General features: G+C 34.7%; 1 non-coding gene across 1 annotated transcript; it reads right to left on the bottom strand.

The window, feature by feature from the left end:
• Window positions 1–410: 410 nt before the first annotated feature.
• Window positions 411–517, bottom strand: LOC142166628 (small nucleolar RNA R71). The gene has a single exon (XR_012697031.1). It is a non-coding gene; the product is annotated as a small nucleolar RNA R71 (small nucleolar RNA).
• Between the last annotated feature and the right edge of the window lie 10,975 nt (window positions 518–11,492).

Here is an 11,492-nt window from a genome sequence, read left to right as displayed (position 1 = left end):
CCTTGATTGAAGACCAGTTCGAGAATGCAGTACCCAGGCCTGGTAGAGCATTAGGTGATTATGCCAGACCAGTATACAATCAAGGATTATCAAGTGTTAGATTACCTCCAATTGCAGCAAACAATTACGAGTTGAAGCAAGGGTTGCTTCAAACCATTCAGAACTATAGTGTCTTTAGAAGGAAGATGAACGAATATCCAAACACAAATCTAATGGACTTCGAGGAGATTATGAACACCTTTTAATACAATGGGGTATCACATGATGTAGTGTACTTAAGGGCATTCCCCTTTCCACTTAAAGATGATGCGAAACACTGGCTTCGAAGCTTGCCCAATGGATCAATTAGAACATGGGAGGAGATGACCGAAAAATTCCTTGATAAATATTTCTCCTCATCTAAGACTGGCAAGTTTAGAAGAGAAATTCATAACTTTTTCCAGAAAGAGATTGAAACTATTTTTGAAACATGGGAGAGGTTTAAGGAGATAGTTAGAAAGTGTCAACATAGTGGAATTGAACTCTGGGTGAAACTCCAAGACTTTTGGAAAGGATTGACAGCAGCCTCGCGTAGAACTTTGAGCAATGCAGTTGGAGGCCCCTTGATGAAGAAGACTTTAGAGGAGATATTTATAATTCTTGATGAGTTATCTGAAGATGCTAATTAGTGGCCCTATGATAGTGTAGAAAAAAATAAAATCAACTGGTGTTCACCAAGTTGATGCTACTACATCTGTGAAAGTACAACTTGATGTTATGGCTAGAGAAATACGAAAGTTAACTGTAGCCTCGATGCAAATGCACCTCATGCAGCTTGTGATATATGTGGAAGAGGACACCCTACTCATGAGTGTCAAGCCTCAACTGAGGAAGTGAATACTGTAGGAAACTATACTTTTAATGCAATGGGTCAAAGGCACCCCGATTATTCGTGGAGTTCACCTGGAGGTATTGTAAAATGCATGGCAAAAAAACAACCCCAGATTCAAGGAATAAGGAGCTCAAGGTTTTCAAAATCAGCAGAGGCAGCAGTATCAGTCTCCACATTCGAATCAATCTAGCATGTACGATCTTATAAAGACCTTCATTATCAAGACATATGAGAGGCTTGATACCCATGGTGCAACTATCAAAGAGCTGGGCACATCTTTTCAAAACCTGGAAAGACAGGTTGGGCACCTAGCTACTCTAATGTTTGAGAGGGTTCCAGGAGCGCTCCCAGCTGATATAGAAATAAATCCCAAAGAAACAGTGAATGCTATAACTTTGAGAAGTGGGAAAGTATTGAAAGATCTCACCTCAATTCAAAAAGATATGAGACTTGAAAAAGAAAGCAGGAAGCAGCTGAAAAGTGATGCTGAAAAAGAAGAAGGAAGAAAACTTGAGAAGGGAAGAACCTAAGGCGAGCAAGCATATGCATGCGCTACCTTTTCCCCAAAAGCTAAGTAGAGAAAAGCTGGACAAGCAGTTCGAGAGATTCCTGGATGTGCTAAAACAAGTTCATGTAAACTTACCATTCATAGAAGTGCTATCACAAATGCCTGCTTATGCTAAATTTTTGAAAGCGATCTTTACGAAGAAGAGGAAAATAGAGGAGACCTCAGTGGTCAAGCTCACAAAGCATTGCAGCGCGATATTACAAAATAAACTCCCACAATAGTGTGGAGATCCAAGGAGTTTTACCACACCTTGCTATTTAGGTTTTCATAAATTCTTATGTGATTCTGGTACTTTAATTAATTTAATGCCTCTATCTATCTACAGGAAACTAGAGTAGGAGGTTGGAGAGATAAGGTGTGCACCCATATCTTTGCAGCTCGTAAAACAATCGACTATAACACCCGAGGGGATAGTGGAAGATGTGTTAGTTCGGGTGGATAAGTTCGTATTTCCTGTTGATTTCATAGTGGTTAATATGGAAGAGAACAAGGAGGCCCCCCTCATCTTAGGAAGACCATTCTTAGTGACAGGTAGAGCTATATTAGATATACAAGAGAGAAAACTCATGCTTAGAGTGGGTAATGAAACTGTGACTTTTAAGATGGATGTAGCAAAGGGGGCACAAAAAGATAAACCAACTGCGAGTATTGAATGGCAAGTGAAGGGCGCGAAAGAGAAGGCTGCGGTGAGTGAGAAATATAAGTGTGGGGTGTACCCAAAGAAGGCCGAGAAGAAGTTGTCCGCATGAATGTGTGCATTAGTTCAGGCACGAGGGATGGAGCCCAACTTTGACTCAAACCCCGACTAGATGTTCAAGAAAGTTTTCTTTACCTTATGCTTTTTAATTGTATGCCATGAGGACATTCCACGATTTAAAGTGTGGGGTGGGGAATGTATATATGTATATATTGAATGTATATATGTATATGTGTGTATTGAAATTCTTTTGATTGGAAATTTTTTGACTTTTCCCAATGATGGATCTCCTTGGCTGTCTTTTTGAGGGATTTAAGTCGAAGAAAATCCCCCTTGGTTTTTCTTTGTACCTTGATTCTTTTTTATGGGTTTTGTTTGAACCGGTTGTAGTTAGTTTTTATTTTTTATGAGTAGGAGATCTTGTGCTGTGATTTTAAACGAAAGCAATATCTCTTGACTTTATTATTCCCAGAGAATAATAAGTGCTCTAGTTGTGGCGCTTAGGCTCAGTTTTTTACTATTGTATAAGTACCTTAAATTGTATAATCTTAACTTTAGTTAACTGCTTTGACTAGAGTGTCTTGATAAGTCCGATCTTGAGTGAGTTATGTGCCATGTGTGTGTGAGGTTTTGTGTATTTTGTGCATTGCATTTGATGTCTAGAACTTGCCCCGTGTGTTTGCAAAGCAAAATAGTAGTTTTATTCAGTCTTGGAAGTGATATAGGCGTTTCTTTGTTGAGCCAGTTATATGCTATTACCCACCTAATTATTATGTATCTTAGTTAACCCCTTTAAGCCTGTAATCATGTTTCTTTGGAAATCACATTACAAGCCTTACCCATTTATTTGAATTGACCATCTATTTGAACCCTTTTACCTCCGCGAGCACTTGAATTTGTTATGAGCTTTATAAAAGTTAAAGTGTGGGGTGTTGGTTTGGCTTTTGATTGAAACTATTAAAATAAGGAGAAAGGCGCATTGTTGTGAAAAAGTAAGAACCCCTTGAATTGAAAAAGAAAATGAAAAAATAGTTGGATAGTCGCAAAAAAGATTTCTTGATAGTAGTAAATCTTGATATAATTGTACGTAAAGAAGTAGGGAGTAATATATATTGATATGAAGGTGGAGTTATGGTTTGACATAACTGTAGGTTTTGAATGGTTAATTGTATGTTTTAAAGTACTTAGGGAGGTGTACTCACTCTTATATCCAAATGTATCCTACCCATCCCGCAGCCTACATTACAACCAATTAAAGTCCTACTTGATCCTTGACCAAATGAGCTCAATTAGTAGAGTAGTATATTACGGGCAAGCTTATGGTACGTCTTTTGTGGTACATGAATGTTACTTCTAAGAGTGAGTGAAATACTTTCTAGCTTGAGTTCCTAATTGTTCTTAAACTTTATTATTTGTGGAACTACTCTTTATTGTTATGTGAGGGCACTTGATTCACGAAGGAAATGTAATGTCGTTGACCTCCGTGTTAGAGTTAGTGAGCTGGTTGTAAAAAATACGTGGTGCTTTTGAGTCAAATATTGAGGCAAGGATGTTACGGTATTGTGCTTAATCTGTTTTAATTATTCTTGGTGTGATGAGTTAGGAGAGTTGTTTTAAAAGGGTCGTGTCTATGTGAAGTGTAGTTTGATTGCTCAAGGACGAGCAATGGTTTAAGTGTGGGGTATTGATGGTAGGCTATAATTCCGTATTTTAGTCACTTATTGCACTCTAATTCACTGCACTTTACTTGGGTTGAGTTATAATTGGGAGCGGTTTTGCACTTAGTGTGTGTTTTATGCCTTGTATGAGAGATTCCGATATACGTAGATGTTGTGGAGCTAATTCAAGCTATTTGGAGCTTTGAATTCTGAGTAGAAGCCCAAGCAATTAAACAGAGGTCGCGTTAGGTGTTTGAGGACCAAGTCCGAATGTAAAATTGAAGAAACGAACTCACTCTAAGAAAAATGCACATCCGCGCCGCATGGGGCGCCACATGGAGCGGTGCGACAGTGCAAAATGTGCCCAGAAATGATTTTTGGAATCGTTCTAGAATTCCCCACAAGCGCGCCGCATGGCGCGGCGTGGGGCACGATGCGGTAGCACAAAAATGTTAGAGTGACTTCCCATTTCGGCTAAAAAAGGGTAATTCTGTCGGGGGTTTATTGAGGGATGGCTTAAATATACCAGAAAATGCCATTTTCGGGACTTTTGACACATTTTCGACCTAAGGAGGCTAAGGAGGAGTTGGAAGAACACAGGCACAAGGATTTCATCATTCCTTCCTCACTCAAGATCCGGGTCTGGATTGAATCTATGTTTTTCTATATTTTAATTATATTTGTTATGACTTTCTCCATGTCTATGGAGTAGTTCCTTTTGGGGCTTGATGGATTTGGTATATTAATGATTGTTTGTGGAGTATAACTCTAGTTTTATGTATTTGAATCGTTTTGGAAGATTTAATTTTTTCATCTATGTTCACCAATTCATGTAATCGAGAGAGGCATAACTTGTGATATCTTTGCATTATATTGTTGGTTGAGTTCATAGATTCTTCTCAGTAATCGAAAGAGGCTAGTTGAATCATTGATTAAACCTAGCTAGGAGAATAATCGAAAGAGGTTTTCCTAAAAACCGATCTACGATGCATTCTTGCATATCTTCCGTGCTTAAATTGGTTCATCTCGTGAGGTTAAGACTTAATCGAGAGGGGAGTTTCTGGTGAATGTTTGAACTTATAATAGAGTGAATTCTAGAGACTTACATTAATATTGGAAGTGAATTATCTAGAGTAAGATCCCGAACAATTATCTTGCACCTATCTTGTCCATACCCTATCTTCTCCTATTGGGTTGCTTGTCCTGTCACTAAGAGGTCAGTCAGTGGATATGTAGTGAAGTTTGGGAACTCTTGGATTTCAAGAAAATCAAAGAAACAACATACAATGTCTAGAAGCAGTGCAGAAACAGAATACAGAAGCATGGCTTCTGCAGTTGCTGAGATTGCTTGGCTAACTGGGCTATTTCATGATTTAAGGATCACATTGAAAAAACCAGTTACCCTTTGTTGTGACAGCAAAGCTGCAATGCAAATTGCAGCAAATCCCATATTCCATGAGAGAACCAAACATATCGAGATCGGTTATCATTTTATACGGGAAAAAATCAAACAAGGACTATTGGAGACTAAGTATGTGCCTATTAAGGATCAACTGGCAGATTTATTGACCAACGGATTGAGCTCAGGATAACATCACTACTTACTAGGCAAGCTGGGAATGTTAAACATTTTACACCCTCCAGCTTAAGGGAGAGCATTGGAGTGATGTATATAAGCCTTAGTTAGTATAGGGGTTAGTTTGTACATATTAGAAGTTAGAGGTATGCATTAGTTATTTAGCATAGTTATAACAAAATTAGTTAGTTGATTAGTTATAACTATGTATGTACAAACTCCCATTTACAGTTGAATGAAAAAACCGATATTTCCTTTCTCCGAAGCTCCCTCAATGGCAGAATTCTAACAGATTCTGCCTTTTCTTTTTGGTCAAGAAGATTAAAAGATTCAACTCGCTAAGAATATAAATGAACTTGTACTGTACCTTTTATAGTTACTTTTGATGTCTTTCTGTTTTAAATTTACTGATGTAATTGGTTTTTCTGTTTTAAACTTATCAATGTAACTAGTCTCTGGGTACGCACGTTGCGCGTTTACACCATATAAGAGAGTATAAAATTTTAAAATTTACTTAGATATTAGTTATAAAATAATAAAATCTAAATTCTTGGAAATGATAAGATATACCATATTGTAATTTAGCTATATGGTCCTGTATGTATTTGTTTTAGAAGTCCGGACAGAGTTAGGCACAATATGTTGGCTTATATTAATATTGCTCTTAGAATTATCACAATTATGATATGGAACAATATTTTTTTTTAATACTTTTTCAGCAAAAAAATCTATGCCAATAAATTGGCATTTAACATGATCACAAAGCTTCCCCATGTATCAGCTGATTCATCCGTTGGTTGATATCACATCGCATGTATCACCATCTTCCTCTTCAATCTCTGGAACAAATTAATAACTGCAATTAGTTGACAAAAAAAAGAAAAGAAAAAAGAAATCACAAAAATAAGTATATAAAAACTAATGAAAAAGAAAGAAAGGGTAATGTAAAAATAAGAGGGTGTAAACCTAAGATGCAAGCATGCATTTTTCCTTCTCTAAAAATCTTTTTTTTTTCTCGTATGTATGTTGAAGCCTATATTTCATAAGACTAAATCTTTCCATAACCGTCAAATAAAAAAAAACTCAAAACAAACGATAAAAAGAAGAAATAGACAAAAGAAGTGGAAAAAAAGAAAAAGAAAAAGAAAAAGAAAATGAATTATATAAATATATCATGTTCCTTATGGCCTTTCTTTTTTCTTTTCCGTTGCTTGATTTTATTCCTTTGGGTCTCTATATATCTCCAATGCTAGTAATCCAAAACCCCTACTCATAATCTTAGTCTTTTTTATATATTATTTGGTGTGACTGTCCAATAAAACCTTTTTTAGGAGCATAACAATTCTTAATAATTTAATGTCTTACTTATGATAACATATTCATTTATAAAGTAAAATCAGAAAGATAATGGACCAATATCTTTTTCTTGTATAATTTCAAGAATTAATACTACTAATTATTAAATGATGAACATAGAGATATTAGATCAGCGGCAAAAGAATGACGATCAATATATTAAGATGTTACGATCAAAATTCTCCCTACACTTGGCGGAAATACGTTGGTCAAAGTATGAAAAATGTCACATCAATTAGAATGGAGGAAATACTAAACTGATGAAAGTGAACACCATGTGTTCTATTTTATAGTTTTGATGAAATACTATTTAGTCACCATGTGTTTGAAGTAATGTTTGGTTGAAGAGTAGGATAGTCACTAAGTTCTTTATGGTTAAATCTATAAATTAACTTTTAAGTTTGGTGTTTCTCACTTTTAGTATAGTACTAGTTTTTATGAATGTGCGTACGTAAATCTTTATTCAATTATTTATGTAAAAGAAAATTATTGTAAGACAATTGACTTAGTACAAAACCTTATTCCAAGAGAATATTTGTCTTCCACAAAACATATTTGTTTATAAGCAAAGTGACAGCAATGTTTCGTAGCGAACCAATCACTTAATATTACGGAGAACAAATAACTAATTTATCATCCATTTTAATTAAGAAATAATTCACTTTTAAAATGATATAATAGCATGTTAACATTAAGTTAATATGTCAATATAGATATATAGATTATCATCTTAGGTATCATTTATAATTTTAGATGTCTTTTCCAAATTAGCCAAATCAATATAATGAAAAATATTTCATTTGGCATTACTCTGATATAAAAAATCTCCATGATATTTCTGATAATCATTAACTAATACGCATTCTAGTTAAATTGAGACTAATGGAATTATCATTGCGGAAAAAGAATAATGTACAATTTGCTTTCCACTTAATCTTGTTAGAAAATAATATTCATTCTATCTTTAAATGAGAATAGTAACCCCATTAAACAATATTTTTTGTCCAATCTCCGTAGTTCGTAAGCTTATATCTGGTCTGTCCAAAGATGAAGAGGAAATTCTACTCTTTTTTTTTTTGTGTGGACGTGGAGCAGATTTAAAGAATACATATTTTTCTAATCTGTATTCCTTTCTTTTTCCTCGTTATATAAGAAGCAAGTTTTTTAATGTTGCCAAACAACGTCTTCTTATGATATGGAGATAAAATAAATAATTGGAGAATGATATTTTATTGTTATGGTTTCTTCTCTTTCTTTTTCTTTTTTTGTTTTCAGTATCTTAAAAAAACCTTCCAATAATAACAATAATTAAGATTTATGTTACAAAAATAAAGAGGGATGTATATTCATCTTTTATGTTTCCTTTTTCATTCAAACGGATCTTAATTATATATATTTCAAGTGGGCATAATTTCATTTGATTTCAAGTTTTAATAATAATAAGTAAAAGTCCTAAATATTATGATATTATCTTTTGAGGAATTATATCATTGAGAAACAATAAGATATAAACACAAAATATAGCAGATTACAAATTCTAAAAATCACCTTTTATTGAAAAAAAAAAAGTTTGTCCTGCAAATAATTGAACAACCTTTAGACTAACAAAAAGAAAGAAACTACAACCTAACTAAAATACATGAAGAAAATTAATTACCTCCAGCGAGACTCATATTCTGAGCGTGCGGCAATGGCTCCTGGTAATTAGAATGTATGCAGCAAAGCAATAGCTGAAAAACCATGAAATTCACCAAGGTACACGATGACAGAATAAAAATATAGTTTAAAACAAATATACCATAACTAAAACATGATGAAATAACAGAAAGTGATGGTCATAAAGAAGAACATGAAACCATACCAATTACAAAAAACTCCAGTATTACTGATCAAAGTTAAGATTTTCTGAAAAAGAACCATACTGAAACAAAATCAGCTCCCAAAGAATTGATACTAATAATAAAAGCAGATTCACTACCTATGAGCGTAAATCTCTAATGATGAACTTTGCAGCCAGCTAGTCACAGATCTAAGATTTTGAAGTTTTCCGCGAGTCCCAATCCGCAGTTGCAAACAAATAGTTTTAGAGTTGTATAACCAACAAACCGGCCCCTTAATGTACTAGTAATAGGTGGCTCGGAGTGTTCTTGTTCTCATTACAAGAGGATTGATGAATGTCACTGATTTAGTGACTGAAAGAAGAAAGAAAACAAAGCAGAGAGTAGGAAGAAGAAGAGCTATACGATAGAGAGAGTATAGAGAGAGAATAACTAGATCTTTATTATTTCACTTAAAAAACAAATAATGATGTATACAATGTTATTTATAGTTGCTAATTAGCTTAGACTAATTCAGAATAACTAACTAATTTACTAACTACCATCTTAACATAATAACTAACTAGCTGATGTAATTACTAAACTATCCTTATTAGCTAAGTAATATTTTCTTTAACACTCCTCCTCAAGTTAGATGGCATAAAAACATTAAATGTCCCTAGCTTGGAACTCAAATATTGATGTTGTACTCTGTTCAGTCCTTTTGTGAACATGTCTGCAGGTTGCTCTTTTGTCGGAATATACTCAGTTTTGACCATACCTTGTTGAATCGTTTCTCTTATAAAATGGCAGTCTATTTCTATATGTTTTGTTCTTTCGTGATAGACCGGGTTGGCTGCTATTTGAATAGCAGCTTTGTTGTCGCAAAAGATAGTAACTGGTTGATCAACTTTTATATCAATCTCTTTCATTAACCTCAGTAGCCATGTTAATTCAGCAACAGTAGATGCTAGGCTTCTGTATTCTGCTTCAGCAGAACTTCTGGAGATTGTAGTTTGCTTCTTGTACTTTCATGAAATCAGTGACTCTCCTATTTTGATTAGATATCCTGTGACTGATTTTCTGGTATGTGGACAAGCTGCCCAATCAACATCACAATAAGCTATAACTGCTTCATTATTATTGCTAGATAGAAGAATGCCTTGGCCTGGTTGACTTTTGATGTATCTCACAATTTGCAATGCTGCTTCCATGTGAGATTTCTTTGGTTGTTGTAGGTATTGGCTGAGTGTCTGAACACTATAGGATATATCTGACCTAGTAACAGTTAAGTACATAAGTTTACCTATGAGTCTTTGATAGGTGCCTTGATCTGCTAGTACTTCATCTTCTACTACATTATCTTTGCAGAAATATTCATCAAACTCTCTTGTTGTGAGTTTTATGTTTGTGTCCATAGGTGTGTTGATAGGTTTAGATGCTGCTAATCCAAGTTCTGATATAAGTTCCAAAGAGTACTTTCTCTGATGCATTAGAATCCCTTGCTTTGATCTTGCAAACTCTATTCCAAGGAAATATTTTAGTTCCCTTAGATCCTTCATTTTGAAGGTCTGTTGTAGAGCTTCTTTAGTATCTTGTATCAGTTTTAGACTATCTCCTACTAGAAGCATATCATCTACATATACCAATACTACTATATTTCCACTATCAGTTTTCTTCACAAATAAAGAATGATCAAATGCACTCTGTTTGAACGGAACTTCAATAAAGCTTCTGTCAACTTTGAGTTCCATTGCCTTGGTGATTGCTTAAGTCCATACAAGGATTTTTTGAGTCTGCATACAGGTTTATACTCCCCCTGACTCTTAAATCCTTGTGGTAGATCCATGTAAATCTCATCATGGAGATCACCTTGCAGAAATGCATTGTATACATTCATTTGATGTACATGCCATTTTCTGGAGGCTGCAATTGCTAGAACAGTCCTTACTGTTACCATTTTAACAACAGGAGAGAAATTTTCCTGATAATTTATACCTTCTCTTTGACTGTAGCCTTTGGCTACAAGCCTAGCTTTGAATCTTTCTATCTCCCCTGTAGCTTTGTACTTGATTTTGTATATCTATTTGCACCCTATAAGTGTTTTTCCTTCTGGTAAAGAAACAACTTCCCATGTGTGATTGCTTTCCAGGGCTTCAATTTCTGATTTCATTGTATCAACCCATTTATGATCTTTAACTGCTTCTGCATAGGATTTTGGTTTTGTTGTTTCATAGAAAGTGGAGATGTAAGCTTGATATTTAGGTGAAATACTCTCATAAGATATATACTTAGATATAGGATAGGTGACATCATGTTGTACATTCAAGGAGACAAAATCCTTCATCCGTATAGGAGGATATTTTTCTCTATCAGATCTTCTAGTAGTGTTGATCTATTGAATCTGTTGATTTTCAACTGAGACAGCAGGAAGATCAGTTGAAGATTGATTCTGTTGTAGATTTGTTGTGGCAGATGGTGCAGTATTCAATTCTTCTGTGCTCTCTTGAATATCAGAGTTTTGAAACACTTCTGTATTTGTATCTATATAATTAGCTTCATAGATTTCAGTGTTTGAAGGTTGATAAGGAACCACAAGCTGATTGTAATCTTCCAACTGTTTGTTATCTAGACTAGATTGAGTCAGAAATATAGGAGGTAGATGTGCAGTAGTTTTCTTGAAAGGAAAAACATCTTCTCTAACGGTAACATCTCTGTTTACAAAGAATGAATGTGTAGATAGATCATACAAAACATAACCCTTTTGCACCTCTGAGTAGCCCATTTAAACTGCAGGTTTGGCCCTTGACTTAAATTTGTTAGTTTTTTGTATGACCTTGGCATAACATAGACACCCTAGTATTCTTAAATGATTGAGAGGAGGTTTCCTTTTGTATAACCTTTCATAAGGTGAAATACCTATGACTGATGAGTGCAGTCTGTTACTTA

Source organism: Nicotiana tabacum, chromosome 11 (assembly GCF_000715075.1).
Source record: "Nicotiana tabacum cultivar K326 chromosome 11, ASM71507v2, whole genome shotgun sequence".
NCBI classification, from domain to species: domain Eukaryota; kingdom Viridiplantae; phylum Streptophyta; class Magnoliopsida; order Solanales; family Solanaceae; genus Nicotiana; species Nicotiana tabacum.
Note: the sequence above shows the minus strand (reverse complement) of the source record. Positions and strands in the feature narration are given on the sequence as shown.